General features: G+C 42.5%; 1 long non-coding RNA gene across 1 annotated transcript in view; it reads left to right on the top strand.

Annotated features, from left to right (window-relative positions):
- Positions 1-15,313, top strand: part of LOC114017200 (uncharacterized) — a 203,452-nt gene that overhangs the window by 122,630 nt on the left and 65,509 nt on the right. The gene's annotated exons all lie outside the window — the stretch shown is intronic.

Raw genomic sequence — 15,313 nt, 5'->3', positions numbered from 1 at the left:
CCAGTGTTAGAAAGGAAAATGTTTTAACTGATGAAAAAGAGAAGTAATGGAGGCAGTAACAGCACCACAGGTTAGAGTTCTTATTTGTTTCTTCCTTGGCTGTTACTTGATTTAGAGCTGGAAGGAGACTGGTGTTTCACTGCACAAGAAGGTCAGAAAAGATGTCTGAAATCATCAGGAAGAGTGTGGATGTGGAAATAGTGTTTTCACCCATCAAATTTTACAGCAGCTGAACAGAACTTTGAGAAATGTAGACTTCAAGTTTTGTAGAGTAGTTTTCCTTTGCCAAAAACACTAGCTAACTGGCTGCCCTCAGTGGGTGTTCCTAGCAGATGAAAACAACAGTGGAAAAAATCCCATGGAAAATGATACTCCTAAAATTTGTCAATAGTACAAGAATATAAATAGGAAGCGCTGTCTGTTAAGGACATTCACTTTTGTGCCTTTGTTTCTGCTTCGTATTGTTTATTGTGGAGGTACTTAAAAGCTGCTTATGTTTCTGTGGATGAATCTTCCTGTCTGACTGTTGATTCAATAGCATTACATGAAGCATAACAGAAAGAGGTGGGGGGAAAGAGCTCGTTCCTTCTGCAGTTCCATACAGCTGCTTCAGGTGGCTACGCTGTCTCCACTGATACGTGTGCAGGCATATCTCCCTCTGAATGCACACAGGCATTTTTTCTTTTCAGGGTGATTGCCATGCTCGCTGTCTTGCTGTTTTGATGTGATTTGGTTTAAGTTTCAAAGTTATTTTAGATTTTATGACAGTGTGCATTTATAAAAATACATGCCTTTATTCATAATTAAAGAAGCTTTTATTACATTTATTCTTGGAAATGAGGTAGCACATAGCAGTGAATTCATTAGGCCCAGCACCTGTAGCTCAGGGGCTCAGCTGTTGAGGAAAGACGCTCCTTTCCCCTCACAGCTCAAACTCTAGGTAAGTGCCCCACATTAGATATGGCCTGGGGTGAGGGGAGGAAGGGCGGTGTATAGAAGTAAAGAAGAGGTGTTACAGGTATGGATCAATGAGGAAACATAAAAAGCTATGATTGAGAAACTGAAGAATGAACGAGTGTCCTTAGATCTTGTGTGCAGCTATCCTGATCTCACTTCACTGATCACTTGGATAATCTCCTTCCTAGTCTGTGTTCAGCTCCTTTCATTGTAGACCACACACGATTTCTCTGGCCACCCATCAGATCACTTGAGCCAGTGTGGAGTGATTCTGACTTGTGAAATCGTTGTTAGCTGCATTTTGAATGAGGCTGCAGTGTCATTCCCAAGTTTTTCCCATTGCTCTTCCCATTTTTTTTTTCCTTGATCTTTTCAAACGTGGCTCCAAGCAGCAATAGCCTGCAAAACCACTGGCAAGTGAGCATGTCTGAAATGGAGGGTGCACTCTTTAGAGACAAACTAGACATGCTGATAAGGTACTCTCTGTACTTTCAGTGTTCCCCACATTTAGAAGCGCTCTCTTGGAACCATCCCCTTTCTGTGCTATTTCTTCTTCCAGATTTAGGTTTGGATGTGATTTGTGATGGCAGAATATCCTGGCAGAACAGAAGACCTCTCAGTCCATTTTCAGAATGAAAATGTCATGAAAGCAGGCCAAAAGACAGCGACATCAGAGCATGCAATTTGAAACAGAGTTTCTTAATTGTAGACTGGTGTTTCCCACTGAGTTTCCTGTGGGTTTTGTGTGAGCATTTGCAGAATTCACTGTAAAATGAGACAGATTTACATTGATTTACATCATATAGCTATATAGATCAAGCAAGCAATAAGTTGATACATCTTCCAATGCAATATTCACTTGCTACAGTGTGGTCACTAAGAGGTCTTACTCATTAAAGCTTGTTCAAGGAAAATACTGTTTCAGGTCCCCAAAGGCACCAATAACCCTTAATTATGCTGACCAGCCTCACCTGGGGTCCATCCAGCCTAGCACCCGCCCCATGCATACACCACACCCTCTGCTCATTACTGCAGGAGCCCTATTTAAGCTGTGCCATGGGTGTTGCTCTGGGTTTAGAGCTACTAATTGTAGGGGCTGTCAAGTATTAGAACAGGCTGCCCTGGGAAGCAGCTGAGTTGCCGTTCCTGGAGGTATTTAAAGATGTGTAGATGTGGTGGTGTTTAGGGATGTGGTTTAGTGGTAGACTTGCTCTTAAAGATCTTTTTAAACCTGAATGATTCTATGATACTACATTATAGATGTACTTGTTTCTGTTACTGCTCTTGGCTTGTTTTTTCAATTTGCCAAATAATTGCCTTGCTTTTGCCTGAACTGTCCATGGGATGCATTGCTATTGCTGTTCCTGCTTGCATGGCGCTGGTGCCATGGGGCTGAGCCCTGATGGTGAGGCTGTTGGCCAACCTGTGTTGTGGCTGCCCCTAGCTTGCCTTCTCTCTTGGAGCTGCCCTTTTCTTGCTGCTCCCTGCAGGCACAAAACTCCCCATGAGTTCTCTAATTGCTTGTATTTTCAATGTTGTTATTCTAGTCTAAAGAGCTTCTGTAAAATGCAGAAGAAATTAAAAGGCTGTAACAGCTAATAGGATACAAGCCGGGCTCAAGAGTGAAGTTACCACCTCCAAAAAACTATGATGTTTTTTTCAGCAAAAATCAAAGTAGTTTTAAGTAGTAATGTATGAAGTTTAAAGACTGTGTAAAGGCAGCTGAAAGGGTTAGCAGTAGAAATTGCTGTGGAAACCCCCCTCTAATCTGCTGATGCTTACTTTTAAAAATTAATTTGAAGCCAGGTGGTTTCATCATGTTTGAAATGCAAACGCTAATCTTAGTGACTTCATCATTATTGTTTTCTGTTATTATTATTGATTCTCTTAATTCTGTATCTAGGCTAGTGCAGTTATCTTGGTGGTGTGCTTTCTGAATGATAAGTAGTGTTACCTACCTAGCTCTGCAAAAGAGGAAGAGAAACATAAGGAAAAAGTTCTTTCATGCTTTGGGAGCTAGAGGAGTGTGGCTCCGCAGAGACCCAGGAGCCCTGCGGGTGCAGCCGTGCTGCTAAAGCAGTTGCTATCACGTGCCCACATAGTCCTGTGTGAAGAAAATGGGGCTGGCTCTGCAGTGCAGGGTACAAGGTAAGGTCAGCTGAAGCATTTGTGTATTATTAATTTCTTGTTGCACTTCACAGATTCTGAGATTGGAGTCTGTGCACCTATGGGCAGGATGTAAAAGAGAAATGAGATGGGATGGCTCTAAGCAGAGGGTTTCTCGTGGCTGGATTGCTGGTAGTGGGGGGAGGCGAACAGGGGATGTTTAATTCCACTCACTGCAGCTTTTCCAAATACAGAAGAGACTCCCCACCCATTTTGGTCCCTGTACAAAGTTTGGGAGCCCAATAGTGCCTCTAAACACATGCTGTTTTCATAGGTGGCAATCTTCTAACAATGTATTAAGTGGCATTTATTTCTAGCAATGTAGATACAATTCCCAAAGAACATAATTTGGCATCTGGCACTGACAACTCCTGGTTTTAATGCCTCTGCTATTCAGTAGCACTCTACTGTCACATCACAAAAGCCCTTCAGTAACTACTTGCACAGTTTGGAGCCCCCCTGAACCAACTGAGTAAGAAACCATCCACAAAATGATGCGAGTATCCTCAAAGCATCAAAAATTGTTCAGGAAATTAAACAGCCTATGGGCTTTGCTGGATTTATTCTTTTCATATGGTTGGTTTTGTGTGTAGTTTTGGCATTTTGTTGTGTGGTGGTTTTTTATTTTTTTAGTTGCTTGGGGTTTTTTTTTAACCAAAAATCAAGTTGTCTTAGGAAACAAACACATGTATCCCAAAACCATCTGTGATTCAGCAACAGAGAGAGATGACAAGCCGGGTTATGCTTGCTTTTTTCCTATTGTCACAAGCAAAGTGCCTAATCATAACACTCAAACATGTTTATTTGGTTGCTTCAAAATGGCATGTGATGGAAAGCAAAGTCTATATGCAACCATTTCCCAATTCTGCAGTTGGATTTAATAAATGCTGTTTGAGTTTATATTCCCTTGTTGGCTTATTTTGGGGAATTGCCCACCACTGTAAAATCTGAAAGTTCAAGAGAAGAAACTATGAAAGGGAATATCTAATTTCTATACTCTAGCTGCTGTTTCATTGCCTCAATTAATTTACACTTGTAAGTCCCTCAATTTATGGAAAATTATTGGAGTGGCAGTGTGCGCTATTCATAGCTGAGAGCTGGATTTTAATAAATGTAGGCTATTTAGTACATAGACATGGGTTTGTCTTTGAAATCCATCAAGGCTTGTCCAGCCTGCTCTGAATAATTTTAAGAAATCAGTGCATAATTAATGAAAAACACTATCAGATCTTTTGCCTGTGGGCTATCCATCCTTATTTCCAGTCAATGTGAGGTTTGTACAACAGTCAGAGTTAAAATTTCTGAACTTCTTCCCCTCCTTTAGACTGGCTCTACTTGCATACTATATGATTTATCTCTGCAAAATATAAATTGATAAATGGAAAACAGTTGTTCAGTAGTGCACCTGAACTAGAAAGATAATTATTTATATAATGCATGCCATGGCAGTAAGTGTCAGGAATGTATTTCAAACAATGTGTCTCAGATCAAATTCTGATTTCTGTTTGCTGAAGTAAAACTGCAGCCTATAAAAATCCCACCCAGTTATCTGAAGGACTTAATCCAGGATGTTGTCCTCATCACTATATGCTTTTGTGCAATAATAATTTAGATGAAACTCGCAATTAAGTTATTTGTAATAAGGTCTTGATTTTTATAATCACAGTCACCGTGGGGAGTTAGCACGGGCTATAAACTGGACTCTGTTCCCTGGACAAACACTCCTGGCAGGCCTGTGTGCTGGCTTAGCCTTCGTCTGCCCAAGGAGCGCTCTTTAAGCGTGCAGTGTGACGTGGAAAGTGCAGGGAGGCACTCTGCTGCAGCGGGGTGAGTGTCTCGCTGCACTAATAGCTGGATAATGAGGTTTCCACAACTTTGTTCTGGATTGAATCATCTTGTACCTATTGTTGACCAGCATTGTATGCCCCTCCTCTTGTAGAGAGGGGTATCTGTGGGGATGAAAATTTTAAAGGATGTCTTGAAAGTCATGAGCCGGAGAAAGCGTGGTGTTGAGGGGGAAGAGGGAGGTTTCAGCTAAAGGTACCTCATGAGGAGTGTGTGGACAGGCTTGTCTGGATTGCAGATCATATAAGGAAACAGAACTGTCATTGCTTCTGATTCAGTAAAGGACTGGACTTTATTTATCTTGCTCTAAATATTTGATTGCTTCCACTTAATAGTAGATTGATCATTTCTTTCTATCCGTACACCTTGAAATGCTCAATAGAAACGGTCAGAATGAGGAAGGAAGAGGGGGGGAGAGAGGTATTAACTTCTGTACAGCTACCACAATTCCCTTTTTGGCCATATAATATGTAAGTATATCTTACATAAACAAATTTATATAGGAATATGGATACATTGTAAACAAATATGTATAAATATACAGAATCCATCTGTCATAGTGAAGCAGACAATTGCGGTTACTGATATCTATTAAAAAAAACAACCCAAACTCCAACAAACAAAACAAGAGCAGTTATTTTGGCCCCGGTTGCTTAAAACCTCTGCCTTTGGGACAGCTCGTCCTAATGCCACTAGGCTGATTTGACAGCTGCTGAGTTTTCCCTTGTACATCAAGACAGCGAGGAATAAAATGTAGTTTTCTGCTTGTTAGTCTCACTGAGTCATTTTTCAATTAATTATGGAAAGGAATGTATCTAGTTGTGGAAAATCTGGAAGTGAAGTGAACCTGAATGTGAGATCAGGCTCACCCCGATGCTGGGGAGCTGCTGCCATGGTGCTGTGCTGGGCCTGGCTGTGCTTCCCCCTTGCTGGCAGGCCTGAGGCCTGGGTTTCCCCTGCCTGTCACTTAGATTTCCACACAATTATTAGAGAAGGGCTTCTGCCATACTCCTGAGGCTCAGTAGGGAGTGACTTGTGTTCAAGTAAAAGCAGTCGGCTGTTGTTATCTGGAAGCTCCTCTCATTGCCTTCGTGGTGGGTTTCACCTTCTGCCTCAGCACTTGGCCTCCCTTTGGCAGCTGAGGGATGGAGGAGGGTATTTCCCTTAGGTAGTGCGACTGATTTCAATTCGACCATCTGAAAGTGAGTATAGACTTTGCATGACAGTAGTTTTAGAAGGAATATCATTGTAGAAATGTATATTTTTAAAAAGGCCCCAGTTGCAAACTCTTAAGGGCTGACAGAGTCCATAAAACTAATGTCAAGACAAGATGACTCCACATGTATCTCTTGCTTAATGTTACACCTCCCTCATTTCCAACTACAAGCCCACAAATAGCTTCCTAACTCATCATGTAATCTTAGCTTTGTAGTCATCTACCTGGAAAGCATAATTTTAACCCCTCCTTCTCCTGTTCTGGTGCCTCAGGACATCGGTAGCTGAGTGACCTTTTCCATATTTGCAGCATAAAGCTTTTAGTGACTGCTGGTATGTGCCTTTACTCAATGTTTTCTTCTGGTTTAATCTGTTATTTTTTCCCCTAGTATCTGTAACTGGCAGAGGGAAAGGCAGACTGTGCTCCTGGGCGGGCAGCTGTGGGAGACTTCGGGAGCAGAGCCTGGCTTTCCCTCCATGCCAGGCTATCTCCACAAGATTAAAGCACTGACTACCCCACATTAAGCCACTTTCTGAATTGCAAAATTGCTTGTTTACAATTTACCAGCTATCTGCAAAGCCTCTATTAACCTGTAGAAGCAGGCAGAGATATCTCGCAAGCAGGAGAGGGAATTTTATGCCACTAGTCTTGACCAAGAGCTATGATTTTATTTATTTGCCTCCCCACCCCGCCCCTTCTCTGACTTCTTTCTCATGCTTTGCTCTGACTGCACTGCCTTTCTGGCTGGTTATAAAACTCAATTCATAATATGCCCAAAACCAACACTGACAAAGTGTATCATGTTAGCTGCACCACTAAATAAAAAAAAACCCTTAATATTTTAAAGGTTTTTTTAGTCAAGGTTCAGTGGTTGAAATGTCACCCTTGTAGCTTGTTAAGCTCTTCAAAGGTTCAGAGCTTTAGGAAAAAGATGATGACTTTCTTCTTGATTAAAAATGAACTGTTTCAGTCTTGGAAACTGCTCCTTAATTAAAAAGTAAATCATATTATATGTTCACTATGATGAACCGATAATAATTGGAAATTACTATTTTATTACCTTACATACCAATAAAATGGTATAGTATTTGTGAGCGGAAAATCACAAATAATCTTAAAATTCTGTCTCGGTGATAGGCTCTTTAATGTCTATTAGCATAGGCATTACTTTTGTGTCTGTTGTGGCTTAATGCTTTTATCTCAAATGTCATATAGAAATTATTTTCCATCACATTTTAAATATTATTCTGTAATAAACTTTGTGCCATTAAATCTTCAGGAGCTATTAACTGCTTTTACAGTAACAGAATTTTACATTTGGGCATACTGTAGCTGTTAGCTCAAGTACAGGCCATTTGGGGCTTGGTCTTAACTCCATAATAAAAGATATTTGTCTCTTTCCTCAGTATTAGATATTGTCCAGGATGCGAATGAGGTGACATTGCAGAGCTGTATCAGTGCAATGCACACAGGTGTGGTAGGACTGCTAGTCTTTCACCAGTGATTCATTCCAAAGCAGTTTTGAAGGGCTGTTCAAAAGCATTTAGTCTTAGCTGTCTGAGCATGTGGGTCAGCCTCACATGGAAGCAAGAAGACTTATGCAGTTATGGGGATGCGTTATGCAGGAAAATTTGTAGAATCATAGAATGGTTTGGGTTGGAAGGGACCTTAAAGATCATCATGTTCCAAGCCCCCTGCCATGGGCAGGGACACCTTCCACCAGACCAGGTTGCTCCAAGCCCTGTCCAGTCTGGGCTTGAGCACTGGCAGGGATGGGGCACCCACAGCTGCTCTGGGCAGCCTGTGCCAGTTCTTTACCACCTTCACAGTAAAGAATTTATTCCCAATCTAAATCTGTCCTCTTTCAGTTTAAAGCCATTCCCCCTTGTTCAATCACTACATGCCCTTGTAAAAAGTCACTCTCCAGCTTTCTTGTCGGCCCCTTTAGGTATGGGAAGGTTGCAATAAGGTCTCCCTGGAGCCTTCTCCAGGCTGAGCAACTCCAACTCTCTCAGCCTGTCTCCATAGGAGAAGTGCCTCAGCCCTCTCATCTTTGTGGCCTCCTCTGGATTCACTCCAACAGGTCCACATCCATCTGATGTTGGGGACCCCAGAGCTGAATGCAGCACTCCAGGTGGAGGTCTCATAAGACCAGAGTAGAAAGGGAGAATCCTCTCCCTTGATCTGCTGGCCATGCTTCTTGTGATGCAGTCCACAGTACAGTTAGCTTTCTGGGTAGCAAAGGCATGTTTCTGGCTCATGCTGAGCTTTTCACCTACCAACACCCCCAAGTCATTCTCAGGGCTGCCCTCAATCCATTCTCTGTCCAGCCTGTCTTTGTGCTTGGGATTGCCCTGAGCCACATACCTGGCCTTGCTGAACTTCATGAGGTTTGCACAGGCCCACCTCTCAAGCCTATTAAGGTCCCCCTGGATGGTATCCCTTCCCTCCAGTGAGTTGATTGCACCGCACAGTTTGGTGGTGTTGGCAAACTTGCTGGGGGTGCATGTCCATGTCTCAGACAAAGATGTCAAACAGCACTGGTCCCAGTAGGGATCTGAGGAATGCTGCTTATCACTGGCCTCCACTTGGACATTGAGCTCTTGACCACAATTCTGAGTGCCACCATCCAGCCAATTCCTTATCCACCTAGTGGTCCCTCTGTCAGATCCATCTCTCTCCAGTTTAGAGACAAGGATGTTGTGTGACAGTGTCACATGCTTTGCACAAGTCCGGGTAGGTGATGTCAGTTGGTTTTCCATCATCCACCAGCACTGTAACCCCCTTGTAGAAGGCTGCCAGATTTGTCAGGCGTGATGTGCCCTTAGTGAAGCCATATTGGCTGTCACCAATCACCTCCTTATTTTACATGTTCCTTAGCACAGTTTCCAGGAGGATCTGCTCCATGATCTTGCCAGGCACTGAGGTGAGACTGACTGGCCTGTAGTTCCCCAGGTCTTCCTTATTTCCCTTTTTAAAATTTGAGGTTATGTTTCCCCTTTTCCTGTCTGTTGGTATTTCACCCAGGCTGCCATGACTTCTCAAATATGATGGATAGTGACTTTGCCACTTCATCTGCCAGTTCCCTTAGGATCTGTGGATGCATCTCCTTGGATCCCATGGGCTTGTGCACCTTCAGGTTCCTTAGACGGTCTCAAACATGATCTTCTTCTACAGTGGGAGGTTCTTTATTCTCCCAGCCCATGCCTTTGTCTTCTGCGACTTGGGTGGTGTGGCTCAAGCCCTTGCCAGCAAAGACTGAAGCAAAAAAGTCGTTGAGTACCTTGGCCTTCTCCATGTCCCAGGTAATGAGGCCTCTTGTTTCCTTCTGTAGAGGGCCCACATTTTCCCTGGTTTTCCCTTTATTGTTGATGTACCTTTGGAAACTTTTCTTGTTGCCCTTGATGTTCCTGGTCAGATTTAATTCTATCCGGGCTTTAGCTTTCCTAACCTGATCCCTGCCTGCTCAGACAGTTTCTCTGTGTTCCTCTCAGGCTATGTGTCCTTGCTTATGCCCCCTGTAGGCTTCCTTTTCGTTTGATCTTGTTCAGGAGCTCCTTGTTCATCCACGCAGGCCTCCTGGCATTTTTGCCTGACTTAGCCTTTGTTGGGATGCATCACTCCTGACCTTGGAGGAGGTGATCCTTGAATATTAACCATCTTTCTTTGGTGCTTCTTCCCTCCAGGGCTTTATCCCATGGTACTGTGTGAAGCAGTTCAGGAGAGCTGACTTTGGCCTCTTCAGGGAAGTCCAGCGTAGTGAGCCTGCTGTGTGCCCTCCTCACTGCCCTAAGGGTCTTGAACTCCACCATTTCATGATCACTGCAGCAAAGGCTGCCCTTGAACTTCACATTCCACACCAGCCCCTCCTTATTGGTGAGAACAAGGTCTAGTGTAGCACCGCTCCTCTATCACTTGGAGAAGGAAGTTATCATCAATGCATTCCAGTAACTTCCTGGACTGCTTATGCCCTGCTGTGGTGTCCCTCCAACAGAGATTGGGGTGGTTGAAGTCCACCATGAGAACCAGGCTTGTGAATGTGAGGCAGGTCCTATCTGTCTATAGAGGGTCTTATCTGCTCAGTCTTCCTAGTATGGTGACCTGTAGCAGACCCCCACTATAATGTCATCTGTCCCTGCCCTGCCTTTAATCCTGACCCATAAGCTTTTGGTTGGCTCCTCTTCCATCCCCAAGCAGAACTCCACACACTGCAGCAGGTCACTGACATAGAGGGTGACACACCCTTCTTGTGTCCCCTGCCTGTCCTTCCTAAAGAGCCTGTATCCTTTCATTCCAACACTTCAGTCACAGGAGCCATCCCACCATTGCTCACTGATGCTGATAAGATCGTAGCCCTGCAGGCATACAAACATCTTTAATTCCTCTTGTTTATTCCCCATGCTACGTACATTTGTATTTGAGTTCGGTCCCTGATGAAGCTGACTTACTGGCTGGAATGCCTGGAATTCCTTTGTGCTGCTCTTCAGGTGCTCTCCTGCTGACTTGTCATCCAGCTCTGATGGATGCTCTGGGCATCTCTTGCTGGCACTGGTGTCAAACTGGTAGAAGAAGGATGTATTGAGGTTCCCGTCCCCTGGCAGCTTTAGTTTAGACCCCTCTTCGCCAGCCTGGCAAGCCTATGACCAGAGATGCTCTTCCCCATCTCTGACAGATAGAACCCATCAGCCCCTAGCAGACCAGCTTTCTTGAGCTGGAGAATATTGGTCTGTAATAATTGCAAAGTGGGTGCTATGAGAACAGTACCCTGAGTGTGGAGTAGGACTACCTGTCTACCTAAGTAGAGTAGGGATATGGAATTTATTCACCTAAATGAGGTTTCACAATCAGGGGACTTCTTAGTGCAGATGATGCATGTCAGGGGAGATGACCCAATTTTGCATACTAGAAAGTTTGGATAATAAGAATCCAGATAAACAAGCCCCCAGTGCACTATGTATTGTATTTAAATACAGGCTTCTGTCCCTACCACAGTTTTTAAATAACTGCTGCTTGTACTAATTATCAAAATGACAAGATTTCTATGTAGAGAAAAAACTATTTCCTATGCTCTTCTTCTGAGTTCTGTTGTGAAGTCATCATGATCAAAACTCATGAGATTAGAGGTGGTTTTGGGAATAAGAATCTTAAACCTTGTATCCTGATTTCATTACAGAGTAAAGAATAAGGCAAAACCTGGTCTAGGAGAGAAAAGTTGTTGTTCATAGAACTTTCCACAATTAGCAAACACAACAGGGATAAAGGAAATTGGGCACAGTAAATTGCTTTTTGTTTCAGGTTTCTCTTTATTCAAGCTTGCCCCAGCGTGGTATCCATTCTTTCAGTGTGAATTTTCATTAGTGAAGCCAAGAGATTTCAACAAAACTAAATGTTAACTTTTAGCATCTCTCAAGCTCAAACCAATTTCTCAATCTTCTGAATTTGGTCAAAATAATCCCTTTCAGGAGCTCATCGTGGCTTGTGAAGGAAATAAATAATATCTGATCCATGACCTATAAGTAGAGTCATTATAATTTTGCTAATCACCAGCCTGCTGAAACATACTCAGAAGCTAAAAACTGAATTCATGGGTAGCGATGTCAGATATAATGCTGTGCTTGTATAAGCTTATGTAGGTAAAGTAAACTAAAAAGCGATGTATTTCAACTTGAGTTCTGTTTATCTAAAGAAGATATTTTTTTTTTCTATTTGAAAAAAAGTTGGTTTCTTGTTTGGGTTTGTTTTTTTTTTTTTTCCTATTTTCCTTTTATAGCAGAGTAAGGAGAAAGCGTGCATCTGTGATGCAAGATAGTCATGGTATAGTAAGGGATGCTGAAGCCTCATGGCTTTTTAATAACTGTCTTCCAGTCCTAGGGATATTTGAAATAGAATTTTGGTCATGGTGACATTAGGAAATGCGAGTGTCAGATGCAATTAGGCTATTTCCCATTTGGCAGAATTATTACCTTGCTTTTACTGCAGTTTAATATTCCAAGCATCCTTGATGACTTCTTAGTGTGTGTGTGGGTGGGTGTTAAAGCTAATAGAGGAATGCAAATGGGAATACCCTGATCCCATTCTGCCTTTCCCAAAGCACTCTTTATGCTTGGGAGATGGAATGAGGAGAGCTCTGTAGGACCTCTCCCTCCTGTAGCATGAAGCTGGACTGTGCCACTTCAGAGAGAGGGGTCTTGTGAGATTGTGCTCATCTGCATGCAGGGGTAGGGTTTTCCCTGGGGAGGAAAGGGTGGAGAAGCAAGGAGCTGGATGGTTTGGTTCTGCAGCATCTGACATGGTGCGCTCCCTATCTGTCACTAATACTGTGTCTGTACAAAAAGTCACCCATGCCAGGTGACAAGCCCAAGGATACCATCCAAAGCCAGTGTCGATGATGTTATTTTCCAGTTTGTCTGAACCTAGTGCTGTCTCTTCTCCAGCGTTCCCAATGCCCTAACTGGGCAATGAGTGAGTGTAGGGTAATTTATATGTGCATATACAGAAACTTTCCACATAAGAAGCAAATCTTACGACAGCTGTAGTCATTTAAAAGTGAAGACAGTTTCTTACGTAAAGCATAAATTTTGTGTTTAAATGCTGAGTAGCTTTCTATGTGGTTTATTTGTGGAGTTCTTTTACCAGCTAAAAATGTAAGCTACTACATAAATATTTGTTCAGGCTTAGTTGCAAAATGACAGAGCAATGTTTCATGTACAGTACTTCATCGATGGAACAATTTGATTGAAGTCTATAGGGAAACTGATGATGAAAGGAATTATTTCAAGGCTAGCATAATTTCCAAGGGGATTTTAAGCACTTGCTGTCTTTTCAGCCATAGCTACATAACTTGGCATATACAGAACAGTTAACTATGGAGACGCGTTATCTTTCAGCTTTGGTATTCTTGATATTTCTGCCCTCTTATAAGATGTTCAGAAACATGCAAAATTTCCAGGTTCCTTTTTGTTCAAATCTGGAAGTGTGGGAAATCCACATGTGTTTCAGTGTAACGAGTGAAATTTAATATCTGACACAAGCTTTCTGCTTCGTTTATAGCTTTCCTATTTCAGTCTCCCATACACCGTGGATCTGTGTCTGATATTTAAAACCAAAATATCTCACTGGGAGACATAAAAGGAATAAATGGAACATCTTGTTATTGCTCTGTACATGTGTCTGTGATGGGCTATAGAGAACTCTTTCACTTTTTGTAGCTGTTCCCTTCATAAATGTAGGTATTGCAAAACAGAGGGAAGGGTAATCTCTTCTGGTATGAAGCCAGGGTACTGGGATCTAGTTTGGCAAGTGTTCTCTGCCTAGTTCTGCCACAAATTATTTGCTGATTTTGATCAAATAATCACAGCTATATCTAATTTCATATAAATAGCGGGAACTGTTACATTAATAATTTGACAATTCAACTGTGACAATCTGTGCTTGAAAAAGTCTGAAATTATGGAGTAAAAGCATTTACATAAATTCAGATGGTGAGAAGATGATTTATTAATAGACCTTTTCAGTGTAAATTTGAGGTAGGTATATGTGCCCAGCTACATAAAGCAATTCATAGGCTGCCCTAATAACTTGTTTGCTGTTATGGTAACACCTCAAAGCTACTGTACCACATAACCATTGTACGTGGACTCAACTCTATCTCCATCTTCCTCTTTAATTATTCATTCCATTTTAAAGAATTTTATTTTCGAAAAGGAATATTTAAATATATCTTTATTTTCTGATTAACATTTTGGCACAGTTTTTTTTCCTTTGACTGCAAATAGTAAGGAAACCAAAAGAAGCACTGACTGCATAGAATCTGAAAAAAAATATTGCAAAAACTTAAGTGTTTTAGTAGGTCAGTTATGCCAAGATACCTGATAGCGTGATCTGACCTGTTAAAATGACAAATACAGCTCTCAGTTAAGAGGTTCACTAATTTTTGAAATTATCCAGGAATGCATAACTTAGGAAAAAAGTGAATATGAAAGGATGGTGTGGGAGCCCATACTGTGAGCTGGCTGCCTCGGAGCTTGTTTGCATCCCCGCCAGGCTCAGTGCAAGGCTGCCCAGTGCTGTAACCAGGCTCGGCAGCTGTGGACCAGACAAAGAGCAAACAGCCATCTGAACCCAGACATCAGCCAGGGTCAAGAAATGGCCACTTTTTTGGGGGGACATACCCAGACACGACTGACCACCTCAGCCTGCTGAGGCATGTGCAGTCCGTGATGAAGGACCATGCAGCTGTCGCGTGTGCCGAGATAGGGAGCATGTGGTGACGTGTGGTACGTGCTCTTGTCTGGGAAATGGGCTCCTCGAATGCCCTATAAAAGACTGTCCCATTGAACAGTAAGGCCGTGATCTGGAGACCCCCCTCACCAATGGACAAGGCAACTACGGATCAACGGGCTGCTGCTGGATCCATGGTGGTGACTATCTCTTGCAATTCTATCCTGACTGCTTGCTAGGTTTCCTTTTTTCCTATCCTTCCTTCCCTTTCCTATTGCTATTTTCTTGTGAACGCTGTTTCAACAAACATTTCTGATTTCACCTTGTTTGCGTCTTCATCTCACTCTGAGTATAACATCAAATCTCCCTGGCTTGGGCTGTCCAGGACCAGAACAAATGGTAGTACTGAAAGATCGATAGGCTGCAAAGCAGGTAGGAGGTTTCCTTACATGTATACTTCCTGTTCACAAGTGTCTTACATTAACTAAGGAGTTGCATGCCTGAGTCCATGCACTCTGAATTATTTTATCTCATGCAACAGTCAATTTTATGATCAACTGTCTGTCGTGTCTCAAAGTAGGTAGCAAGATACAAGAGGATTTTTATGTGCAATTCAGACTCTCCTATCTGGGTTAGAGCATTCCTGACAGTTGCATCTTTCCTGGGGTAATTTGGCTGGGAATTGCTAGTACTGGCAAGATAAGCCAGCACTGGGTAATCTTACAGCAATTATGAAAGTTAACATCAGGCACTTTTTTTTCTTTTTTTTTTTTTTTTTTCCCCCAGAGGCAAGTGCACCTTTAATACGTGAGTTTATTTACAGAATGTGCCACACTCCTCCTGGATTCTGCTCACAGAATGGAAAGGTGGAAAAGCACCCACAAAGCAGCTATTGAATAAACAGCCCGC

Source organism: Falco cherrug, chromosome 13, assembly GCF_023634085.1.
Source record: "Falco cherrug isolate bFalChe1 chromosome 13, bFalChe1.pri, whole genome shotgun sequence".
NCBI classification, from domain to species: domain Eukaryota; kingdom Metazoa; phylum Chordata; class Aves; order Falconiformes; family Falconidae; genus Falco; species Falco cherrug.
This window is presented reverse-complemented; position numbering and strand designations above follow the sequence as displayed.